Genomic DNA, 25,981 nt, shown 5'->3' with positions numbered 1-25,981 from the left:
TTAGTGATGCCTGTGCTTGCATTTTACTGCACCTTTGTTAAGCTGTCATGTTTCACATGAATAATAAAACACTATGGCAGGATCAGGAACTATTGTTAAATCTTGGGACTTACTATCATATATGAAATTCATCCCTATGCAGAGGACCAGCACAAGCACCAAGCAGAGGGCTAAATATCACCCCCACCTTCATAAGTACACATTTCCTTATAGAGCAGTGAGTAACCCATGCAGATAGGGAAAATCTTGTATACTTTTTCCCTTCAAGAGAATTACTGTACCCCAAGCTCTTAAAGCAAATATAATTAAAAAGCTTTCTGATATGAAAGAACCAGTATTCCAGCTAGGAGAAGCTATATCTTTGCCCTGATACTTATGACTATCTGTACGTTTGCTCAACGATCTTACTATCGCTAGCCTGAAAATAATTCAAAGAGTTCCAGTCAAGGCAAAATCTTTATCACATTGAAAACAAAATTACTGTCATTTGGTTTACTTCTCTACTATTTGTATATCAGGAGTCAGAGGCTGGTTTGGGTTTTCTTCTCGTTTTTTTTTTTTTAATTTGGTTGGTAGCTAAACTGTTCATTCTTTTTTTAAAACATAAAATTCAAGGCATATTGTAAAGAATGCATTGTTATTGATTCATGACAATTTCTGAGATTTCAAATTTTGTCCCAATTTGTGACAGATTTTTTTTAAAAAAAATCTCAAAAATTCTCATGAATCTATTATTGAGTTCAGAGCTGAAGCTAACGTGACCCAAAGTTTGGGGTGGAGAGTGACATTTACGTTGTAGTTGGGGCCATTATAAAGACAGTCCTGAGCTGTGAAATTCAAATCCAGATCTAAACTTCCCAGATCACAACACAAGCTTCCGACAGGACAGCTCACCAACCTCCATGACTCTCTGGTTTTGCACTTTGCCCACACTGTATCTCTCACTGGACCTCTGGGGAAATGGAAAATGCAATTTAATGGCTGTACATCAGAACCTGTGATGCATTTGTTTCTCTCCCTGGTATTTACTCTGGAGGGAAACATAGAGGTCTTAATCAGAGAACACTTTTGTAGGGTTTCACTGTTTGTAAAAAGTTGTGTGTAAGTGCATGCCTGCTGCCATATGCACACACACAGACACCAATCATACTGGATATTTGGATATGGAAGATAAGCTATGTTGGTTAAATTCCGATAGACATAATGTACAAACCATTTAATTTAATAGATCCTGATCCTGCAATTCTTATTCTTGGGAATAGTCCTTAGGCACCCAAAGATTCCCTTTTCAGTTGTAGGACTATTCATTTGATAAAAGATTACTCGTGTGTAAGAACATCACAAGCCAGTCCTACATTGTGTGCCACCAAAACTTGCCAAACTCTTATGCTGCCAGTCTTCTGTGAAAAAACATGGAAACTCAGCCAAAGACAACAAATATTTCTTGAACTAATGACCGTTATTATTATTTAAAGAGAATTTTGTGGGAGTTAAAACTCCCAGACTGAGTCCCAAAGGGTAAAATCCTCTAATATAGCCAGAGGTTAGATGCAGCAGAGGTAGTAGCACTGAAAACGTCAACACAAAGCTCTACCACTCAGGATCTATTTTGAGGAGTTTTGAATGAAGCACTGTGTAGGCGTTGTACTGGCCTGGTGTACAGGGGTGAATTTCACCCTAAAAGCAGAATGTGGCTCTTATGGTCTAAGTTCCCAGCAGGCTATCAAGTGCCGCACTTCAGGTGTCCTTCAGCCCACTGCCATGCCGCTCCTGCCTTCTGTCTTGGAGCTGCTCCAGGGAGCCTCCTGCTTGCTATGCAGAGCAAGGGGGGAGAAGGGGTTATATCAGGGTGTCCCTCTCCCCCCAAGCCCTGTACCCCGTCTCTGCAGAGTGGGGAAGGGAATGCGACAGGGCTCAGGAATGGGATGGAGGGAGCTTGCTGGTGGCTGCTGCTGTGTCTGCTTTGAGTGCAAATCTACTTAAAAGGGCAAGGTACAGCAGCAAATCATAGGTCTGAAAACAAACAGTAGCGCTCAGGATTTTAGCAAGGCTCCACCATTTGGGAGGCGTTTTGCCATCATCTGAAATTCTGCACTTTAATTAAAACAGTCCCTGAGTTTCTATCTTTTTCCATTACGAATATATAGTCATAACGCTGTAAATTGATGTGTAAACATTAGAATGACAGTAACCTCCACAGAGCTGCCTCTGGTGGAGAGAGAGAGAAGGCTAGGTCCTCTGTAGAATAAGAAAAAAAAGGGCCTCTTTCAGTGAGGAATGCAGTCTGGGAAATGTGTTCTCCCACCCTGGATCCATGTTGCCCGGGACTGGGGCAATGGCCTGACTTTTCTGTCAGCGTGCAGTTCCATGTCAGAGCTGTCAGCCAGCACTCCACACTTTGAGCGTACGGATACTTAAAGTTTTAGTCCCCTGACTATAACTCAGAATGGGAGGAAGCCGCTCCACTTCTCCCAGAATTCAAGGGGATGCTTTATATACACACTTCTTCCTAAATATCATCCTCCTGTGCCTGTGTATACACACTGGGGCTTTAAGAAAAGCACCATATAGCATCAGAGTTAGCAATATTGATTACCTGAAGGATGCCCAGAGCAGCTGCAGTCCACTGGGGAGTCCTGCCAGGTTGTGAATGTACTTAAAAGGGCAATGCATATATCATTCACTCATACACACCGTCTTTCACACTCACCTCCCAACACATATTTGTATTATTATTGTTGTTACTTCTTGGTACTTCCTGCAATGCACATATAGTCTCTGTAATTTTATTTTTTTCAGAGTGCTAGTATTTGAGTTTTTTGACTGGTCTATACATTTCATAATTTTTATTTCTCTCTTATGCTTTAATATAATTCTTTGAGTAGTGAGTTCTAAAATGCATAATCTATCCTGGCTGAAGTAATTATCCCTATGGTAACTTTTAAAAAAATATATATTATATCTAGGTTTTTGTTTCTACTGGTGGCGCATATCCGCACATTACCTCAGTAATTTGGTGCACATAACAAAATTCATTCTGCACATGGATGGAAAACATTAGAGGGAATGGTGCTTGTGGTATAAAATATGTTTGTTATTAGTTTTTATTATTAAAGCAGTGCCTAGAGACCACAACCATGACATTGTGCTGGGCACTGTTATGGGCACACAGGAAAGGACAATTCCTGCACTTGCCCAAACTCTTTTTTTTGCAATATTTGGCACATTTACCTTATTTTATTCCTTGCCTTTACATCTACAGGTTCCAGCTGTGATTGGAACCCCCATGTAACAAAATACTGTGTGGAAGGCTGTCTTGCAAGATTTCCATCCAGGAGTGGAAATGCTGGAAATCTCACAAGAAATCTTGTTCTTGTAAGATGTCCAGTTTGATTTTGCAGAGTTGGGTGTTTTGAACAGTTTAATTAAGCTTCAGATACCCATTCAAACTTCTGGATTCTTAGGGCTTGTCTACACTACCACTTTTATGACAAAAAACACCTCCCTCCCCCAAGCAACATAAGTTACACCAACAGGAGCACCGGTGTGGACAGTGTTATGTTAGTGCTGGTGGGAGAAGCTCTTCCGCCAACATAGCTACCACCACTCGTGGAGGTGGTTTGATTATAATCGATGGGAGAGCTGTCTCCTGTTGGCATAGAGTAGCTACGTGAGCAATCTTGCAGCAGTGCAGCTGCATTGGTACAGCTGTGCTGCTGTAAACTTGCTAGTTTAGACATGGCCTTATCCAAACTCTAAACCTTTGGAGGTTCACTCATTGATGCTTACAAAGGTAGGTCGGAACATGAAGCCAGAGCGATTACTTCTGGTTTATCCACTAGATGGTGCTTGGCTCTCAAAGAAAAAACAAACATTCTTTAGCATGCTTCCTCTGGACATTAATAATGTTAATAAAATAACTGGATGTCCATGTCCAGAAGTAAAACAACAGATAGATAATTACAGTCATATCCACTCACTTAATTGAAAGTTTTCTACAGGTCAAATCCTTTTGCACTACTTCAGTTCAACCAGCCTATTAAGAATAATTTAACAATAAACTATGCCATCATCTCCATCAGGGCATCAAAGTCCATGACAGGAACTGGCTTCTACAGCTTGAAGAGAAAAGAGCCCGTAGGAAGCAAGCAGCTCCCAACCAAGATACATACATTTGCAATAACTGCCAAAGATCGAGCAAATCTCAGATTGGACTAGTCAGTCACATGAGACATTACAAACCATCTATGTCATAGGCTGCAATTCCCACCCATGCTTGAAGGGGAGGGTCTACTACATTCCCCCTGGTGGGTGGAGCCAAGCCAGCCCAGCCCTGCCCCCACTCCAGAAGCAGAGGGGTGGGGCAGGAGGTATAAGAGGCAGGCCCTTGAGCTCACTAGGAGGGAACCAGTAAAGGTGGTGGATGTTGCTAGCCTGCTGCAGGACTCCAGTCCTGCCTCCAGAGGGGGCTGAGTGTGGACAGGAGCTGCTGGGACTGCTGTTTACCCAGAGGAGACCGAGGACTCTCAGATGATGGAGCCCTGACAATGGACTGCAGTAGGAAGTAGCCCAGGGAAACCAGACGTCAATCTGTTTGTGCTGTCACATTGTGAGTCAGTGTGTTCTGGTAGGATTCCTGCTGACCCATGGTGGGACCATTTGCCACTGTTAGGGCCCTGGGCTGGGACTTGGTGGAGCAGGGTGGGCCTGGGTCTCCTGGCCCCCTGCTGCCACCCCCACCCCGGGGTGGTGTCCTACTCGCCCGAGGCCGGAAGGCCTGTGTCTTGTGTGTTGGCTGTCTACCCTAGCCAGAAGTCTGGTCTAAAAGATTGCTCAGTGCTCTGCCCTGCCCAGGGGGTCAGAGCCCCAGACAATATAAATTACTGGCTGCCCTGCCAAGAGGCTCGGGCTATAGACTGAGTGGTGCTTGGCCCTGCCCAAGGCAGCCGGAGCCCTAGCCTAATAATTAACTATCTGCTGTGTGAGGCAGAGTGGCCTCCCTCTGAGCTTGGCAGGAGGGACAACTAAGGCCACTATCATTGCTTTATTCCATTGTATCCAATATTTTTATATTTGCAGTGTAATTGAGATCTGTATATGTTAAAATAACAATATGAAACATTCCAGCCTTCCCACATCATTCTGTTCAGCACACAAGAACTGATTTAAAGCACCCCTGGTTTGGTGTCTCCACTTTCAATTTGAGGAGGGTCAGATCACTTATTAGAAGTTCCTGGCCTAAATGAGGTTCAGTTTTTAATACTAATACTACAGCAAAGCTCACTCAAAGTCAAAACTAATTTACAACATTTTTGACATTCACTAGGAAGGCTGGAGAATCAAAAACTTGGGGAAGTATGATAGGATGTAGTCCAGGAAAGAGAGCAGTAATGTAGGTGTAGCCACACACCTTAACTGCTTGCTGTAGGGACCTGGACTGGAATCCAGAGTAGAGGGTGGGCTAGGGTTCTGCTATCATCTACTGTAGAGTAGTATTGCTGGGTGCAGTGAATGGGAAGATGTAGCCAGGGCAGTGGGTGTGAGGACTGCCTGAAGCTGCTGATACAGAGAGACTTTGAAAGGCCCCCACCCCCACAAAAGGGGAATTACAACATGACCTGGCCGGAGGGCTGAGTCATGCAGAAGCTGCGCTGTGACTGTGAGTGGGAGAAGAGAAGGAAGGGGGTGCTGAACCAGGCACAGATAATCACCTGAAGGGGGCGCCTCCTAGTGGTGAGTGGAGCGCCCTGTGACAATTGGCTGATTGGGCCTACCTGGCTTAATTCAGTGCTCTCAGGGCTGGCAACAGTGCACCACTGCTGTGCCTTGAGCTTCACCACTGTGGTTGCCTGCTGCATGTCCTACTGCATCCTACTGCCGCTGCTCCCACAGAACTTCATGTGTCTAATCTCTACGTATCCCTCCCCACCCTTCACTGTAGCTTCTTGCTGCTCTTCATAGGGCAGTCACCCTCATCTCTCCCAGGTGACTCATTCTGCAATCAGGGTTGTCTAGTGCCAGCTCTCTAGCCCTTATAGGAAGAGCCTCCTTGTTACCCTTAGTCTGTATCATGTGTTTTTGTTTGTTTGTTTGTTGTTTTATTTGGAGAACGAAAGTATTTTCCTCCTGGTTTGGGGAGAGTTGTTCTTTTGTGTCTTCATATTCAACAAAGTCTTGTTTATACCCTTGCAGGTGGTTTGATACTGGAGTGAGTGCAAGTCTGTCTGTCTTGTGACAACAAGGAGACTGCCTTGCATTTGGTTCTTTTTCTGGTGGTGGTGTGCTCAGAGAGTGTGTTTTGAGATCTATTTATTGCACTGTTGGGTAGAAAAGGTTCAATTAAGTGTACCTAGTAGCCATTTTGGATTGGTAAAAGGACAACCTGTCCTCTGTCTTGGCACCTCTTCTCCTTCAGCTCTTTTGGTGCTCTTTTTCAAGCTTGGCACCAAAGCAGAAGGAAAGGCGGGAAAGATAGTGTCACATGATAGTGAAATCTGCCCAGCAACAGGAAACTTATGTAAGGATGTGTTCAAGCCAGCGGGGGGCGGGAAGGGGTTCTGTGTCTTTGGATGCTGTGAAAGCAGGTCATCCCAGTGAGGCATAGAATCCCTCCCACAGCACTGGCCTTGCTGGTGGCTAGAGCCCTGAGGGAATAAGACCTGAGGTGGACTAGTAACACCTAATAAGGTTTCTTGGACTTACCCTCACTCACCTATTAAACCATCACACTGTGTAGTGTCTACATTCAGCACGCAGGATATTGAGGTCAAGTATAGAAGGCAGAAGACATCCCGCTGAAGATCTACTTACCTGTGACAGACGTTTCTGAACTCTGATTCCTGTTGTGTTCCTGATCCTCCCTTGAGGTCCCTGGTTCTCATCTGTGTTCCTGTTCTCCTGTCCAGTGTCTGCAAGACAGGATATAATCCTTCTCTGTTGTTCTTGTAAACCCCCACCGTGTAAGGGTTTGGGCTCTGGCATTCATCCCCATTATACCATCTGTGTTAACACAAAGAATAACTGCTTCAATGTTATCTTAGTTGCAGGGAGTCCTAGTTTGTTGTGTGTCCCAATAAACATTTTGGTTTTTTGCACCCTTAACTTGCCTGTGTCTTAACTACACTAAAACACTGTTGATAGATGCAAAGGGGGTAGAATACTGCAGACAGCCCATCCTCTGTGAAGTAAAACCTAGCCTTAACTGTCTCGGGCTAACAGCACATTGACCTGTTTCTTCCATGCCCTGCTGATCAAGTCCAAGTGGAGTGCTTATTTCTCCATACTCCATGTCTGTGTTTGTCATGGGCATATGTCTATGTGGTTTTGGTGACATATGTCCATCCACTGCTACCCTATATGAATAAGGATTTATCTGTTCAACTTCCTTTCAAGTTCATCATTTGCCCTGAGGAAACAATTTGATCCTGTCAGAATCTCTGGGTTGTAGTCCTGGGAGGTCTTTAATTTTTTGTTCTTGACAGGCTTTGGCCTTCGCGTGTTTCTCTTCCTTTTGGTCTGTTACTACTTTTACAGATGCTGGTTGTAGTAATGCTGGGACTAGGCATGCACCTTGACATCAAGCATTGTTTCAGGCTGCTATTAAGGCTTTGGTGGAAGTGCATCCTCAATCAATAATGGCTCACCATATATTTTTCTTGGCTTTTTTTCTTGCTTTCTTTAGCAGTTACCAATTTCAACTGCTGATCTAGCTTTGCCATTTGACTGGCTATAATACGGTGATTTGATGTGAATGAATTCCTGTTCACGGGTAATGTGGAAAAAAAAGTAAAATGGGGTCCATTGTCTGAAACTACACAACTTGGAATCCCATATCTGCAGAAATGCTTCATTTCTTTGCCTCTGATGGTCACTACAGTAGTGTCTGACATTACTTCTAGTTCCCAGAAGTCTGAATAGTAGCCTATAGTAATGAGGTAGTTTGTATTGTTGCAGTGAAAAGGTCCATTCCTACTTTTGTTCTAAAGTCTGTTGGGGATGTTTTATATTTTCACTGTCTTTTTGTTGTTTGCCCTGTCTTTCCCCACATACATCACAATACTCAGCAGGTCTCAGATATCCTTGGCCATGTTTGGCCAGTATGTGGTGACTCTGGCTTTCCAAATACAGGCTTCTGTTCCAAAATGGCTGCAGATGTGTTCCTGAGAGTTTCTGTTCTGCGTATTATGATACATTCAGTGATCTGCGTATTATGACTCAGCTGCTGCTTTTGAATGTGATAGCTGGTATGCTCATCTCATCAGTTAGTTGTCTTGAGAAGCAGGTGGGGCTGGTTCCTGGTGATCCAGACAGAATGGTGGATAAAAGCATTTGTATATTTATATCTTGTATGGTTTGTTGGATTCCAGCCCCTGACTTGAGACTCCCACATAGCTGGCTTGGTTGATGTCTTTCTGTGTTTCCTAGATTTGTCAGATTGAGGGTCTCCTATTCTTGTTCCGTTGCTGTATTTTCATGTGGAAAGGCTGCTTTTTGCAGGGGCAGCTTTTTGTTAAGGCAAAGTTACAATACAGCATTAACATACTATATCATGTATTACTTATTCAGGATCAGGTTAATATGAAAAGAACCTGGTTAAAGATTCTGGCTTGCTGGCTGTGGAGCCCTGCTTCTGAGTACACTGAAAAGGGTAACCAAATTTCTAAATACCTATCATCTTTTTGTCATTTCTCTTGTTTACTCACTTGGTGCACAAGCTTCTCCATTACGAAGAGTCTATATTTTACTATTCCACAGTCCCACAGGACTCAGAAGTCACTTTTTTTTTTCCAGTCGGAGTGGCTGCTCTTGATAAATCCTTTCAGTCCTGTTCTTGTAGCATACATTTAAATTCTAGCATTGCAGTTTCAGGAACATGAGCCGTAAGCATTTTGGGGCTGCTGGCAGGTTGTAGGGTTAAAAAGACCACACTCCTGGTGGTTCATAGTCCCACTCTACTCCAATAGTTTCCCATCCTTGAACGTACCTATTGAACTTGCACATGTGAACACTATTGCAAGACATTCCTTTTCAATCTGGGTGTATCTTTGTTCCACTGCTAATATTAGTGACTTTTATGTGAAAGCTACCAGCTATCCCTCTTGTAGTAGTGATGTTCCAAACCCCATCTTACTGGAATCCCATTGGATGGCTGCCTCTTCATTCACATCTTAGTATTTCAAAATGGGATGTTTGGTCACTAGCTCCTTGTTATGTGCAATGGCTGCACCATGGTGAGGTACCCATGTCCATACTACATCTTTGTCCAGTAGTTGCCTCGGGGCTTTACACACATCTGAGAGGCTTGTGAGACTTCTGCGGATCACGAAGGGGTTCTCTCACTACCTGCCTTATAACTATGCTGTTAGGGCTCAGAGCCATGACACCAGTAGCCTGCCTACAACCATAAAGGTCTCACCCAGGCTTCTACCAGCCTAGTTATTTCCTTGCACATGTGACTCCAACAGTCCTTCCAGTCCCGAGTCCCCCAAATCCATCCACATCAAGTTCTTAACTACCAGAGAAAACCTTTTGTAGTGGTAAACACCCATTTTTTCATGCTTTGTGTGTATAAAAAGATCTTCTATACTTTCCACAGTATGCATCTGATGAAGTGAGCTGTAGCTCATGAAAGCTTATGCTCAGATAAATTGGTTAGTCTCTAAGGTGCCACAAGTACTCCTTTTCCTTTTGCGAATACAGACTAACAGGGCTGTTTCTCTGAAACTTACCAGACACTCAGACTTTTCCACTCTGGTTTGTCACCTCTGAAGGCCTGGAACCAACCCCCCAGAGTGGTTTGCTTTGGCACATACACTCCACACAGTTTGCACACCAGAGATGTGGTTGGGATAAAAGTAACATTTTTATTTGATAGAAAAATCAGATTCAAAGATGAAAGTGAAAGCAAGCCTATACAAGTGACGAAAATAAACAAAGACACAACCTTGGACTTTACACTTTTGTATTAGAAAAGGGATTTTTATCTAAGTTACCTATTGTTTTTGAACCATTTCCCAGCATACCCCCTAACCATAGAAGAGGATCCAGCCTTTCAGAGAGAGCTGCTGTCCCTAGCTGCTATCCCTGTGTCTAGATTTCACTTCAAACCCCTTCTCTCAAAGGTTAGTGACAAAAGGAAAAAATGCCTTTAGATATTCAAAGGGGAGAAAACTCCCTCCTCTTATAGTTTTCCAAGACTGGGGTTTTCTTTTTAGTTGTTTCAGTGTTTTCCCATTAGATAATGGGCCATAAGTTGTCTTTTCCTAGCTCATATAATGCTAGGTACTTGAAGCTAGTTTTGTCTGTTTGGGGAGGCAGACCTTGCCTGCCTCAGGTAGAGCTGCATGTTGCAGCAGAAGTTAGGAGCACAGTTATATACAAATTCATAACTATAGTCTGTACATGTATCTAACAAGGACTGTCATGTTCAGACCGTTACAAGCTTTCATAAAAGACTTTACTTGACATACTTTATAGCACATTGCATACAACCAGTTGATTGAGCTGCTTATTCTTTGGGGTTCAACCCTCCTGTCCTCTGCTTGAGGTGTCTGGAGCCTGCTTGTCACAGCTTTGTAAATTATCTGACAATTTTTTCAAATCGAATTGTCCCTAAACTGATTTAATATCTTTAGGTGTTGGCAGTTGCTTTTACCTTTTCAGGGTCCTATTGTAGCGCTTTGAAGGTCCACAAGTGCCCCCATGGATAGTACTGCAGTCAATTACAATTTCATCTTGCTTTTATTCAGTTTCCGATTAACTTTCTTGGTGGTTTCTAGCAGACGGAAGAGGGTGTAGTCATGATCTGCCACAGCTTCTGCCAGGCTGCCTCGACATTCTAATGGATGGATTTGATCAGCTATGGTGCTGATCCCAGCGAGTCCGGTTAGTATGTCGTGTTGGCAGCACCGATATTCTTCTGCTACAGGTTTGAGCCCAACCAGCAGTCTCAACCGTCTGTATTTACCTGCTGGTGTCTGGACTGTGGTGAAGTTGCTGTTTCACTTTTCCAGTAGCACTTGTCAACATCCATCTTTGGTATCAATTATTAAAGTCAGGTAGCACTTCAATTGTAGGAATTTGGTAGTGCACTTTCTTTTTTTAGTGCTTTGTTTAAATTGCTTGGGTCCATACGAATGTACAGTTTGTGTGGCTCCTCACAGGCTATAATGCTTCCTATCCAACTGGTGAGGTCTAACTTTAGCAATGATGCTTTTGTTTTCCATTTGCTTTATTGCTCTGATTATGTCCCCTTTTAATGCAAAGGGTACCCTGTAAGGTAGGTGCTGTACTAGTTAACTTGTTTGTCTGTTTCTAGGTGTAACGTGCCTGGAAGACATCCCAGATCTTAAAAATTCACCTTGGTAATCCCTTCAGCAAGGTTTGCTAAGGTGGTGCCACAGTGTACCTTTTGTTTTGCTTGTGTGCCTGTTAGGAGTCATTTGTCCCAGATTTAGTGTCACTAGACTGAACTGACTAATTTTTAGCTAAATGCAAAGGTTCCTGTGTGATCTCTACTACCTGACGTTTCAGCCCATGTACTTTCCCTTGGAATTCTGCATATAACTTGTGTTGCTTATAGTGGTATTATGACTGTGCCATATTTGACCTTGGTTGCAATTTCACTTTCTTCTCTTGCATAGTATCGGGTAAGGCCGTGTCTACACAGGCAAGTTTCTGTGCAGTAAAGCAGCTTTCTGTGCTGTAACTCCCGAGGTGTACACATGGCCAAGCCATGTAGTGCGCAGAAACTGTGCAGTTGCAGTGCTGTTAAAAAAAAAAAACCTACCCTGATGAGATGTACAGCTTTCTGCACTGGGGGTACGGTGCCACAGTGCCAGCGTAGACACCCCGATCAATTACAGCACTGTGATTGGCCTCTGGGAAATGTCCCACAATGCCTGTTCTTGCCTCTCGTCGTGTTTGAACTCAACTGCCCTGCCCTCAGCTGACCATCATCCCCACCCCGTAAATTGCTTGAGGAATTTTGAAAGTCCCCTTCCTATTTGTTCGGTGATGTGTGCAGTGGTCTCAGCGCATCTTTCCAGGTGCCCATGCCTGCTCCAGGCATCAGGCAATCCCCCACTTGCAGCAATGCTGAGCTGCTGGATCTCAGAGGAGGTTGTCCAGTCCCAGCTGCACTCCAGCTGTAGGAATTGATGCCTATTTCACAATTTCACAATGCATGATAAAAAGGGGCCATGACCGGGACACACTGCAGTATACGGTCAAAGTGAAGGAGCTGCAAAACGCCTACCACAAGGCGTAGGAGGCAAACGGCCACTCCGATGCTGTGCCCACAAGCTCCTGGTTCTACTAAGAGCTGGACGTGATACTAGATGGTGACCCCACCTCCACTGCAAAGGCTACTGTGGATACTTCAGTGGCTCGTGTGCCAGTCAAGAATGGTCTGAGCCAGGAGGAAGAAATGTTGGACAAGGATGTGGAGGGGGACCCAGAGGACGGCTCGGAGGTCAGAGATGCATGCAGCCAGGAGCTCTTCTCTACCCTGAAGGAGGCTATCCAGTCACAGCAGTCTGATCTTGGTGCAGCACAAACAGGAGAGGAGGTCCCTGGTAAGTAGCTTTGATTTTGGGAATCGCTGAAACAAGATGTTGGGGGCAGGAGGGTTGCAGAAGCAGGCTTGCGTCTGTATGATGTGCATACCACCACATGCCTACTTTGAGTAGCAGAACAGGGTGGGGTTTGACTCCCTCACTTCATGGGAATCTGCCTCAGATCTCCAGGAAACTCTCATGGAGATACTGGGCAATCCACTGCTGCAGGTTCTTTGGCAGAGCTGCTTTGTTTCTTGCCCCTTTAAGGGTAACTTGCCCACGCCACTCTGCCATCACTGTGGGGAGGACCATTGCTGCACACAGGCGAGCCACGTAACAGCCTGGGCGGAAGCTGCATTCTTGGAGAAGACCCTCCCTTGATTCCCTGCTCACCTTCAGCAGTGAGATCTTCCATAATGAACACAGCCCATGGAAAATGTGGGAGAACCAACAAGGTAGGGGATTCCTGTCCCCAAAGAGCCACGTGCCCAGTGTACAGTAGGGTCCGGGAACACTGATTTTTCCCTGTCCATGTGGTTACTCACCATTTGGGGGTCTTGTGGCTCATGTGTGCTTGCCTGGGGTCAGCCAGTTAGTGACAGGTATGTGAATAGTGGCTGTGCTTTTAAAAAAAAGTCAGTGGTCTGTGGGTTGCAAACACTGCTTCTGTAAAATGTTGCATTTTGGCTTCACAGATATGACCTTGGGAGCCCAGCCTCCCTCTTTATTGCCAGCTGAACGGCTGTGCAGAATTAGAAAGCTGCCATAAAGAACCAAGGAGGACTTCGTGCATGAGGTCATTATGCACTCTGCGGCTGAAAAAACAGGAATTGAAGGAGTGTCGGGACAGCAAGAAGAGGGACCAAAAAGAGAATGCGGCACGCCAGAATGAAGCCACAGAGCGGCTCTTAAACATTATGGAGCCCCAAGTGGACACACTCCAGGCACTGCTAGCACTGCAAACTGAGCAGCTCCACGCCCGCCCTCCCCTGCAGCTGCTGTCGCAAAACTTTCCCATTCAGCCCCCAGACACTGCCAACACACTTATCAACTTCCTGGCTCTGGTCTGTACCTGTGGCATTCCACTCCTCCCCCATCACAGTCCTGCACTCCAGACTCCCAGTACATACTGCACCCAACACTTGTCCCTCTGCAGTTTAGCCCTGCTGAAGTACAGTATTCACTGTACTGTACTCCAAAGGAGAAGGTTGGCTATGAGCCCTGGACATACACAAATCTTTAACTGTCCCTGGACCTCACCTCCTCCTGGGACCTTCCCTTCCCCCATCCACCATAGTGCTGATGTGTTGTGTTTTGAGTTTGTTATTTTTTTGTCTCTCTCCTCCAGTTTATTAAAATTGTTTGAAAGCAAGCTTTAGTCCATTAATTGAAAGCAAACAGAACCCTACAAAGCAACAGGCAATTTTCTTAAACCTTCATAGTGCATCATCTGCACCAATCACCTCCTAGCATTACAAGCACTGCACTCCCAAGCATAGCAACAAATATTAGTGGCTTTCAGCTTCAAATTGCTGCCTCAAGGCATCCCTGATTCTTATGGGCCTGAGCTGCGCCCCTCTAATAGCCCTGGTCTCTGGCTGTTCAAATTCAGCCTTCTGATGCTGAGCCTCAGCAGTCCAGCCCTGAGTCAAGCTTTCACCCTTCCCTTCACAAATATTATGGTACGTACAGCCCACAGCTATCAGCCAGGACCAGCCTCCCATATAGGCAACGCCAGCAGGCCTTTAAACAGCCAAAAGCACACTCAAGTCATTCTGCACTTGCTCAGCCTGTTTGTCAAACCGCTCCGTGCTGCTGTCAAGGTGCCCAGGGTATGGCTTCATAAGCCACAGTGTTAAGGGGCAGGTGGGGTCTCCCAGGATCACAATGGGCATTTTCGATCTTCTGGTCCAGGAAGAAAGTCCCTGCTTGCAGCTTCCTGAACCGGCCAGTGTTCTGAAACATGCATGTGTCCTGCCCCTTTCCAACCACGGTAATCCACAAGCTCCTGGAGAACCATAGAGAAATACCCCTTCCAATTAATGTACTCAGTGGCTAGGCAGTCTGGTGCCAGAATTGGAATATGCGTGCCATCTATCACCTCTCTGCAGTTACGGAAGCCCATTTGTGCAAAGCCATCCCCAATGTCACGCAGATTGCCCAGAGTCATGGTGTGATGAAGCGGGACTGTTCTTAATGTTTCCTCTGAATAGTGTGGGGGTGCCTCAGTTTACCCTATGCAGTTCTTAAGTATTTAGGTGGTGGGATAAGGGTGTATGATCGTTGCAGAGCCCTAGAGGGCAGGTATGTGCAGGGGTCTGGACACAGAGAATGGCCAGCACCCTGTTTCCTGGCAACTGATGACCTGGGCCCTTCCCCACTGCAAGGTGAGAGCTAAAGGGTTGGAGAATCGTAGAATATCAGGGTTGGAAGGGACCTCAGGAGATCATCTAGTCCAACCCCCTGCTCAAAGCAGGACCAATCCCCAATCAAATCATCCCAGCCAAGGCTTTGTCAAGCCTGACCTTAAAAACTTCCAAGGAAGGAGATTCTAACACCTCCCTAGGTAACGCATTCCAGTGTTTCACCACCCTCCTAGTGAAAAAGTTTTTCCTAATATCCAACCTAAACCTCCCCCACTGCAACTTGAGACCATTACTCCTTGTCCTGTCCTCTTCTACCACTGAGAATAGTCTAGAACCATCCTCTTTGGAACCACCTCTCAGGTAGTTGAAAGTAGCTATCAAATCCCCCCTCATTATTCTCTTCTGCAGACTAAACAATCCCAGTTCCTTCAGCCTCTCCTCATAAGTCATGTGTTCCAGACCCCTAATCATTTCTGTTGCCCTTCGCTGGACTCTCTCCAATTTATCCACATCCTTCTTGTAGTGTGGGGCCCAAAACTGGACACAGTACTCCAGATGAGGCCTCACCAATGTCGAATAGAGGGGAACGATCACGTCCCTCGATCTGCTCACTATGCCCCTACTTATACATCCCAAAATGCCATTGGCCTTCTTGGCAACAAGGGCCCACTGCTGACTCATATCCAGCTTCTCGTCCACTGTAACCCCTAGGTCCTTTTCCGCAGAACTGCTGCCTAGCCATTCGGTCCCTAGTCTGTAGCTGTGCATTGGGTTCTTCCGTCCTAAGTGCAGGACCCTGCACTTATCCTTATTGAACCTCATCAGGTTTCTTTTGGCCCAATCCTCCAATTTGTCTAGGTCCCTCTGTATCCTATCCCTGCCCTCCAGCGTATCTACCACTCCTCCCAGTTTAGTATCATCCGCAAATTTGCTGAGAGTGCAATCCACACCATCCTCCAGATCATTTATGAAGATATTGAACAAAACCGGCCCCAGGACCGACCCCTGGGGCACTCCACTTGACACTGGCTGCCAACTAGACATGGAGCCATTGATCACTACCCATTGAGCCCGACAATCTAGCCAACTTTCTACCCACCTTATAGTGCATTCATCCAGCCCATACTTCTTTAACTTGCTGACAAGAATACTGTGGGAGACCGTGTCAAAAGCTTTGCTAAAGTCAAGAAACAATACATCCACTGCTTTCCCTTCATCCACAGAATCAGTAATCTCATCATAGAAGGCGATTAGATTAGTCAGGCATGACCTTCCCTTGGTGAATCCATGCTGACTGTTCCTGATCACTTTCCTCTCGTGTAAGTGCTTCAGGATTGATTCCTTGAGGACCTGCTCCATGATTTTTCCAGGGACTGAGGTGAGGCTGACTGGCCTGTAGTTCCCAGGATCCTCCTTCTTCCCTTTTTTAAAGATTGGCACTACATTAGCCTTTTTCCAGTCATCCGGGACTTCCCCCGTTCGCCACGAGTTTTTAAAGATAATGGCCAATGGCTCTGCAATCACATCCGCCAATTCTTTTAGCACTCTCGGATGCAACTCGTCCGGCCCCATGGACTTGTGCACGTCCAGCTTTTCTAAATAGTCCCTAACCACCTCTTTCTCCACAGAGGGCTGGCCATCTACTCCCCATGTTGTGATGCCCAGCGCAGCAGTCTGGGAGCTGTCCTTGTTAGTGAAGACAGAGGCAAAAAAAGCATTGAGCACATTAGCTTTTTCCACATCCTCTGTCACTAGGTTGCCTCCTTCATTCAGTAAGGGGCCCACACTTTCCTTGACTTTCTTCTTGTTGCCAACATACCTGAAGAAACCCTTCTTGTTACTCTTGACATCTCTTGCTAGCTGCAGCTCCAGATGCGATTTGGCCCTCCTGATTTCATTCCTACATGCCAGAGCAATATTTTTATACTCTTCCCTGGTCATCTGTCCAACCTTCCACTTCTTGTAAGCTTCTTTTTTATGTTTAAGATCCGCTAGGATTTCACCGTTAAGCCAAGCTGGTCGCCTGCCATATTTACTATTCTTCGACTCATCGGGATGGTTTGTCCCTGTAACCTCAACAGGGATTCCTTGAAATACAGCCAGCTCTCCTGGACTCCTTTCCCCTTCATGTTAGTTCCCCAGGGGATCCTACCCATCCGCTCCCTGAGGGAGTCGAAATCTGCTTTCCTGAAGTCCAGGGTCCGTATTCTACTGCTTACCTTTCTTCCCTGCGTCAGGATCCTGAACTCAACCAACTCATGGTCACTGCCTCCCAGATTCCCGTCCACTTTTGCTTCCCCCACTAATTCTTCCCTGTTTGTGAGCAGCAGGTCAAGAAAAGCTCCCCCCATAGTTGGCTCGTCTAGCACTTGCACCAGGAAATTGTCCCCTACGCTTTCCAAAAACTTCCTGGATTGTCTATGCACCGCTGTATTGCTCTCCCAGCAAATATCAGGAAAATTAAAGTCACCCATGAGAACCAGGGCGTGTGATCTAGTAGCTTCTGTGAGTTGCCGGAAGAAAGCCTCATCCACCTCATCCCCCTGGTCCGGTGGTCTATAGCAGACTCCCACCACTACATCACTCTTGTTACTCACACTTCTAAACTTAATCCATAGACACTCAGGTTTTTCTGCAGTTTCGTACTGGAGCTCTGAGTAGTCATACTGCTCCCTTACATACAGTGCTACTCCCCCACCTTTTCTGCCCTGCCTGTCCTTCCTGAACAGTTTATAACCATCCATGACAGTACTCCAGTCATGTGAGAACAAAGGAATCAGGTGACCTCCTGGCCCAGAAAGGGACAAAGCCCAGAAGAGGAGGGGGAGGGGGAGGCAGTTTGGGGCTGGCTGGGGACATGGAGTGAAGTGCAGACATGCTTGTCTGGCTCACTGCCCCCCAAAATGGACCCAGCTGAGGGGTCCTGTTCTCTGCACCTACAAGCTCTGTTTTAGACCATGTTCCTGTCATCTAATAAACCTCTGTTTTACTGGCTGGCTGAGAGTCACATCTGACTGCGGAGTTGGGGTGCAGGACCCTCTGGCTTCTCTAGGACCCCACCTGGGCGGACTCGCTGTGGGAAGTGCACGGAGGGGCAGAGAGGATGCTGAATGCTCTGAGGTCAGACCCAGGAAGGTGGAAGTTGTGTGAGCTGTGTGTCCTGAAGACAGTCTGCTCACAGAAAGGAGACTTCCCCAGAGTCCTGACTGGCTTCGAAGGGAACAGTTCCAGAGCATTGCCTGGGGACTCCGTGACACATGGTCTTTCGGAGCAGGATGTGATTAACGCTTCTATCAACACGAGTTCAATGGTCAACTTTCCTGCTCCGAACTGGTTAGTGACCAATCAGTAGCAGTCTGGAGTAGCCAGCTTCCACAGTGCAATTGCCACACGCTTCTCCAATGGCAGGGAAGCTTTCATTCTCATGTCCTTGCACTACAGGGCTGGGGCGAGCTCATCACACAGTCCCATGGATGTGGCTTTCCTCATCCGAAAGTTCTGCAGCCACTGCTCGCCATCCCAGATGTGCATGACGATGTGATCCCACCACTCAGTGCTTGTTTCCTGAGCCCAAAAGCAGCGTTCCACTGTGGTCACCACCTCCATGAACGCCACAAGCAGTCTCATATCATAGCTAGTATGCAAGGCGAGATCAATGTCACACTCCTCTTGCCTTTGTAGTTTAAGGAATAACTCCACTGCCACTCGTGACTTCTTAGAGCGAGCAGCATACTGGTCAACAGTGCGGGATCCATTCCTGCAGCTTGAAGAGGCCGGGCGCGCAGTACACAAACCATTGAAAGATGGCTCCAAATGCGAGTGGAAGCATAGGGATTGCTGGGATGTGAAGCAATGCATCAGGCGGCATTGGGACAGGACCCAGAATGCCCCACAACCCCCCTCTGCCTTCCCAGAACTCTTAGCGGCAGAAGAGGAAGAAATGCTCTGTGGGATAGCTGCCCAGAGTGCACCATTCCAAATACCACAGTGAGTGCCACAAGTATAAACACGCTATTGCACAGGCAGCTGACAGTGAGAACACACAACAGCGGTTTCCCTTACAGCACTGCTCAGAAAGCACTCAACTGCCAGCACTGTAAGTCTGCCAGTATAGACAAACCCTAAATCTTTGTAGCCTAGCACATTCACTGATGCCCCCCAGTCTATTTGGCATTCAGTTTCCTGTTTGCGTGCTGATGTCTTGTCTTTGCCTCTGGTGCTATTATAAACTTTACAAGACACTTATTTTTTCTCTTTTACACTGTATTAATGTCACATCCAAACTCTCATCCTCTGAGTGACTGCTTGCTTCCTCAATATGGTGCTTCCTCCCCCACGCTTTTTGCTCTTACTGTCTCTAAGCTTTGGCATAAGGATTTATCTTGCCACAATTATCGCATCGCACACCCATTTGTGGAGCATTTTCCATTATCTTGTTTCTCTCCACAATACCCACATGCTTGTCTTTTGGATTTGTTTTTCTGTTTATTTGTGCATTTGCTTTTGCGCAATTTCATGTATTTATCCTTGCATTTTCATGCTTTATGTGTGCTACTTGGTGAATTATTTCTGTATCTACTCCACTTATTCTCTGCATTTGGATGTGAACTTGTTCACTAACTTTCTGTATGTCTATAGCTCTTAGTAAAGTTACTTTAGTTTTTTGAGCACTCATTTGAGCTCCTGCATCTTTCATCCCTCTTACTAATTATCATGAATTAGTTCATCACATAATATTTGAGGACTGTATGAACCAGCTGTTTTGTACTAGCAATATAGCTGGTTTGGCAATATAGCAACCTATTGTTTCTCCAGATTCTTGATCAGTTAAGGAAAAGATGCCTTTCCTATAAGACATTGTGTAGTTTGGAAATGCTTTTGGAGCATTTCATGTGGGTATTCTTGGTCTGCTGCTGACATTCAGATGCTGTTGGAGCATATGGCAATCTTTGCCCATTACAGATATTTAAATGATTTTATTATTTTTAATCTAGCCCTGTCTGTAGGACTCCCTATATCTCCAGTGGAGAGAGATTGGCCTTGAAGAAACCCATGCTCACCTAATCAGCTCTAGTTCTTATTGTTTTGTGGGCTCAAACTGTCAGCCCACAAGATGGGCAATCGTGCTCAAAATAGGAGTTGACGGCTGGAAATCGGAGCCCAAAGTCAAAGCCACAGTCAGCGCCTGAGTCAGAAGTCAGGAACTGGAGCTGAGGGTCAGAATTGGGTTACCTGGAGTGAGGCAAAGCTGGGTCTGAGGTAGAGGTAGAAGCAAGGCTAGGAACAAGGAAGCTGGGAGGGAATGCCTTGAGCAGCTGCTGAACTGCTGCTGCTGGGATTAAGATCAGGTCTGTTGGTTCTTCCAACCAATCAGGTGGTGTAGCCAATCAGGCAGCCTGCTACAGACCAGCTGAACTCATTATGTTGCAGTCCCTGATTCCTGACAGGCAGCTAGCCAAGACAGTGAAACATTCAGGCTTTATTCCTCCCTCCACGTATACTGTTCTCTCTCATCAAGCATTTTTTGAAAGAAAAGTTCTCTACGGCCCAGATCCACAAACGTATTTAGACTTTATTGAAATCTATGGAACTTAGGATCCTAACGACCTTTTGTGGCTCTGGGCTCAAGTTCTTAAACATTACCCTATACGTAAGCATACTCTCAAATAATAATGCACCTGATTAGGAAGCTATCTATTGTAACAATTATGATGATTTGCCAGTATTCCATGTCCTGTCACTTACTAGAGTAAAGTCATCATCGGTCTTGTGACCTCATTGGAGTTAAGTCCTGGCTGCCATGAGCCCATTTGGTGACAGCAAGGGTGACTATTCTTTACAATTTCACAGTTGGGAACATAGAATAAAATCCAGACATGTCACACTCAGATCAGTGTTTAAATGTATTTTCCAGTCATGCTATATAAAAGTAATGAGATGTTTCAAGAGTCAATAGTTTTGTGGGTTTTTGGTCTTGAGTCATGCTACAGTTTCATGTCCTTTACGCTGATTTTACTTATTCAATAAAATGAATGGCCAAGCAAATGTGACTTGTGAAACCTTGTACCTGGAAAACAGCTATGCAGATATTCCATTATTCCTCTGAGCTAGTGACCCTGCAGAAAACACAATGCTGGATGATCCACAAGCTTTTCCCACATTTTAGCATTATTCCCAGAAGAACTATAGTCTGAAAGCGGCTCATTTCTTCTAAAAATCATATAAAAATGCCTGCGTTCTGCAGATAAATAAAAGCCAAATTTATCCAACCTAGATGCCTAAAATTAGTATCCTAGATTCATAACTAGGCATCTAAATAGTAGCCTAATATTGTGATGCTCTGTACCTCAGCGGAACACCTTACACCCCCATGTTCATCCTTATAAAAGGATTGTCACGTTGGGTGTCTTCAGAAAGCTCATGATGCACTGAGCATTGTTGTTATAGTGATGTTGTAGGTTATGATTTCATGTATATAGTTATGAGGCTGAAAATATATCCTCATGGTATAAAGCAAGGCCAGACAAAGACTCTCCTGAAGCAGAGGGGCAATTCACACCTCATCAGGGCATGGATGGGACAAACCCACCCAGCCTCCCAGGAACAAAGGACACTGGCCTAGGCAGCAACAAAAGAATCTGTTAGACTCTCCAGGAAGTCACCTCCCTTCCTTTGGTCAGTTTGGAACTGCGATGAGGTAATGCTCACCTGACTCTGAAGGGGGGGTGGCGCAAAGCAAAGAAAGGACATGATAAAAGGGAGAGACATTTGCCATGCTCTTTCTCTCTCCCCCCTCCCCATCTACAGACACCACCACCACCAAGTGACTGAAGCGCTGATCAAAGGGGAGAGCCTGGCTGAAGAGCAACCAACCAGCCTGTGATGAGAAGCATCTAAGTTTGTAAGGGCATTGAAAGTGTTAATCAGCTTAGAATGCATTTTGCTTTTATTTCATTTGACCAAATCTGACTTGTTATGCTTTGACTTATAATCACTTAAAATCTATCTTTATAGTTAATAAAATTGTTTGTTTGTTCTACCTGAAGCAGTGTGTTTGGTTTGAAGCGTGTCAGAGGCTCTCCTTGGGATAACCAGCCTGGTACATATCAATTTCTTTGTTAAACTGACGAACTCATATAAGCTTGCAGCGTCCAGCAGGCATAAATGGGCATTGCAAGACAGAGGTTCCTAGGGTTGTGTCTGGAACGGAGATATTGGCTAGTGTCATTTGGTTGCAATTAGCTGGGAGCAGCTTACATGCCAGAGGCTGTGCGTGAACAGCCCACGAGCGGGGGCTCTCACAGAAGAGCAGGGTAAGACTGGCTCCCAGAGTCAAGGATTGGAGTGACCTAGCAGATCACCGGTCCAGATAACACCAGAGGGGAACGTCACAAATATACAAAAGAGCAGAGCACATGCAGCTCCCACTGACTTCAGTGGATATGTGGCTGCTCAGCACCTCTAAGCATCAGGCCATTTTTATTTATGTACCTAAAAATGAATCCCAGCTGAAGAAGTTTGGCCAAAGGCTCTGGTGTCAAAAATATGCTCCTTTCCTATAGTTTACTGGCACATGTGCCAGTAATTAATCTTTCTGTGGGAAATGCCTGAAGTATCTCTAGGTCTGGTCCCTGAACCTAAGTCACCCAGAACCAACTTTCTATTTAAGGACATGACACCTATAATGAGGTCAATGATTTGACATCAAGAGGAGTTTTGCCTGCAATATTTCGCCTCTTGATTGAAACATGGTTAATTAATTGACTATTCCAGAACATTTTTAGTATATCCTTTCGCTATCGTATCATGCTTGAAAGCAAGAAAATATGTGCACTTTAAACTGTAGCTCTCACATTAATAGGCATCACGTTATGTTGCATTTCACAGCAGTACATTAATTTGGATCACTACTTTACCAACTGGCATAGACAGACAATAATACAATTTTTATTTTGTATGGTAACTTTGATACAACTGGGGCATTCCTTGAGGTACCCAATGTCACTGGTGCTATAGAATCTTAGAAATGTAGGATGGCAGGCTCAGGCCCCCATCACTGAGTTCTATAATATAATTAGATGAAAATAGCAGAGGGGGGAAGAAATGAAAAGGTTTAAGCAGGATTGGGGGCAGGGAGTAATAGATTAAAGAGAGAATCAACCAGGCAAAAGGATAAAGGAAGGCTGTTCTAAGAGCTAGGAGAAGTCTCCCCCATCACCAGTGGCCCAATTGAGTAGAGAGAAACAGGAGGCCACTAGTAAATGAATAGAAGTACAAAGGAGAGTGGCAAGAGAAAAGGTCTCTGAAGCAGAGTGAAGTAAAACCTGTGTTTGATTTGTCCTCTTTGTTGGTAAAACCAAGCAGTGGATTCTTAGCATGCACACACACGCACATAATTAGCAAGAGTGAAGAGTAGATACTGGCTCTTGAATACATTGATTTTTTTTTATAGGAAATATTTCCCCTGTAATTTGAGGTTCAAAGTTAGTGCTCTAAAAAGAGGTAGTATATGAGAGCATGTGTATGCATTATTGACTGAGTCATGTTTAGAAAGAGCTGTTGTGGACTTGAAGTGTTTTTAATATTTTGTCATAATCTTAGGCTGAATAAAATCTTAAAAACTTTAGATGAGGAGTGTGACAAGTTCACCCCAGGGGACCACTGAGACCCCTGACTGACCAGCCTAGGCTCCCTCTCACACTGTACTTCTGTGAAAAGCTGCAAAGCCCCCCAGACTGCACTTTCACCAGCATTTATACAGGTAGGGACAAACCCAGTTGCAGTTACACGCAGGCTCTCCGACCAGCCCCTGCATAGAAAGGCTACAGCCAAGGCAACTCCCAGTTCCCCAAGCATGCACCCCTCTGGAGTATAAACCCAAAATTATACTGTCTTGCGCTACACAGGGAATTGTAAAGCGTAAACTCATAAACTTCGCCCCCTCTCTCAATGGGGAGAGGAATATGCAACAGCCTTTGCCCCTTGAGCTATACTTCCCTTACACTTCACTCCAACTCACTGGTTTAGATAATAAATTTGTTTTTGCTTTAACTACAGAAGATAGATTTCAGTGATAGCCAACAGATCAAAGCAGATTACCTAGCAAATAGACACAAACTAAGCTTAATATACTTAATAGATTGGATGTGAATTAGCAGATTCTCTCCCTAAGAGATGATACAAGCAGGCTGCAGATTCTTAAGGGAAAAATTGCACTTGCTTTACAGCTTGGAATCTCCAGGTGTTTCAGGCGAGAAATCCCTTTAGCCTGGGTCCAGCACTTTCCCCACTCCAGTCTCTGTTCCTCACGTGTTTCCAGGAGTTTTCTTGTGGGGGGAGTGAAGAACACCAGTTGATGTCACTCCCTGCCTCATATAGCTTTTGCATAGGGCAAGAACCATTTGTTCCAAAGCTTGGTTCCCAGACCAGACTGTGGAAAAATACTGGCATCCCAAGATGGAGTCCAGCATCATGTCGCCTGGTCACATGTCCTTGTAAAATCATAGCAGCCATTACTTATAGGCTGTCTGGAGTGTTTCCAGGAAGGCTCACAAGTGGGAGATAAGCTTCTCTTAAGACCTATAGTTCTTCCTAATGGCTCTTTGCCCTGAATAGGCCCTTCCCAACCAGCTATCTAGAGTGAAAGCATCTTGTCTAGTGGGCGTTACCCAGCCTGACAAAGCGCCCCCAGCCGTGCGCTGCATTAACACCGCCCCCAGCTCTACCCCAGCGAGCGGTGGCTGCTAATGGCACTCCACGAACCACTCTCTTGCTCCGGTGTCTTTAAATGGTGCCCGGCCACGCAGCTGACGCCCCCTCGGCTCTCCCCTCCCTCGCTCCAGCCCAACCCCCAGCTATAAAAGGCCCGGCTGCAGCCCAGCTCCGGGACTGGTTTCCCTGTGGAGCAGCCGCCGCCTACGGAGCAGCCCCCGGGGACAGGTGAGTGAGGCAGCGCCGGCCACTGGCTCAGCTGGCCCTTGGGGCACAAAACTGGAGCGCAGCGCGGGGAGGGGGATACAGATACATAGTCAGTATTTATAACTTCAGCTACAAAAACGATACATGCATACCGACAGAATAATCACGTTCAGCAAATCATAACTTTTCCAATGACAACTCACATGACTTGTCTTGCATAAAATGCACCATTATTCTATAGCCATAACATAATTAGATTACTGAAGAATATGGGACCTAGCCTCACACAGAGCATTTTGTGTGATCTCTCTAAAAATAGTAGCACTGGAGAAAGGAGCAACTCCGTTAATTGATCTAACATCTTGATTGAAGTTGGTGAAATGAACTGACACATAGTACTTTCCCTGTGTCGAATTATATCTGGTCTCAGGTCACAGCAGGGACCTCAGAGTTAAAAAAGTGCATCTTTTAATATAGGCAGCAAAATGAGCAATAAGCAACAATACCCCAGCAGCAAAGCAAAAACACTTGTTTTCTTCCTGTGTATCTGCTATGGAAAACTTCTCTTTAATATACCATGGATTTCAATACTTAGCAAATGCGATGGGTTTTTTCTTGTGTTAAAAGCACTCCTCCTGGCTAAACCTAGTTACTATATTCAGTTGTTCTATTTACTCAACTGATCCGCTTTGAAGCCTTTTTAGAGAACAACTAAATCTCAGATCTCTGGCTCTCTGTGTGTACATGTATAGACATATAGTGCCACTTTAATAAATGAATAGCAGACTTTCTTTCTCCACTCCTCTGCACATATTCACCATAGAACTAAGAATTTCAGGCATAGGATTAAAATTTCTTCTGGCTGTGAGGCTCACAGGTAGCAAGGAACAGATTCAAAATGCCAAATTAGCCCATCTTTTTAACTGTAAATGTTTTTAGCAACAGGCCCTAGGGTTAGTAATGGCCTGCAAACTCTTGTATAAAAAACTTACCAGTTTCAGCATCACCAGGTGACCACGAATTATTAAGGAAATACCTGCCTATTCAAACCCTGTTCAGAGAGTTGTATGTAAAACTTCAGTTTTGAAATCAAACATGGGCTTACTTAAATAAATGGAGAGATGCCAAACACCACGGAAA

At 45.3% G+C, this 25,981-nt stretch overlaps 1 long non-coding RNA gene across 1 annotated transcript; it reads right to left on the bottom strand.

Annotated features, from left to right (window-relative positions):
- Window positions 1–443: 443 nt before the first annotated feature.
- Window positions 444–25,981, bottom strand: LOC122464661. Its single transcript, XR_006288896.1, has 3 exons — window positions 25,834–25,981; window positions 2,597–2,655; window positions 444–950 (listed from the first exon to the last, which is right to left on the bottom strand). It is a non-coding gene; the product is annotated as an uncharacterized LOC122464661 (long non-coding RNA).

This window comes from Chelonia mydas, chromosome 2 (genome assembly GCF_015237465.2).
Source record: "Chelonia mydas isolate rCheMyd1 chromosome 2, rCheMyd1.pri.v2, whole genome shotgun sequence".
NCBI classification, from domain to species: domain Eukaryota; kingdom Metazoa; phylum Chordata; order Testudines; family Cheloniidae; genus Chelonia; species Chelonia mydas.
This window is presented reverse-complemented; position numbering and strand designations above follow the sequence as displayed.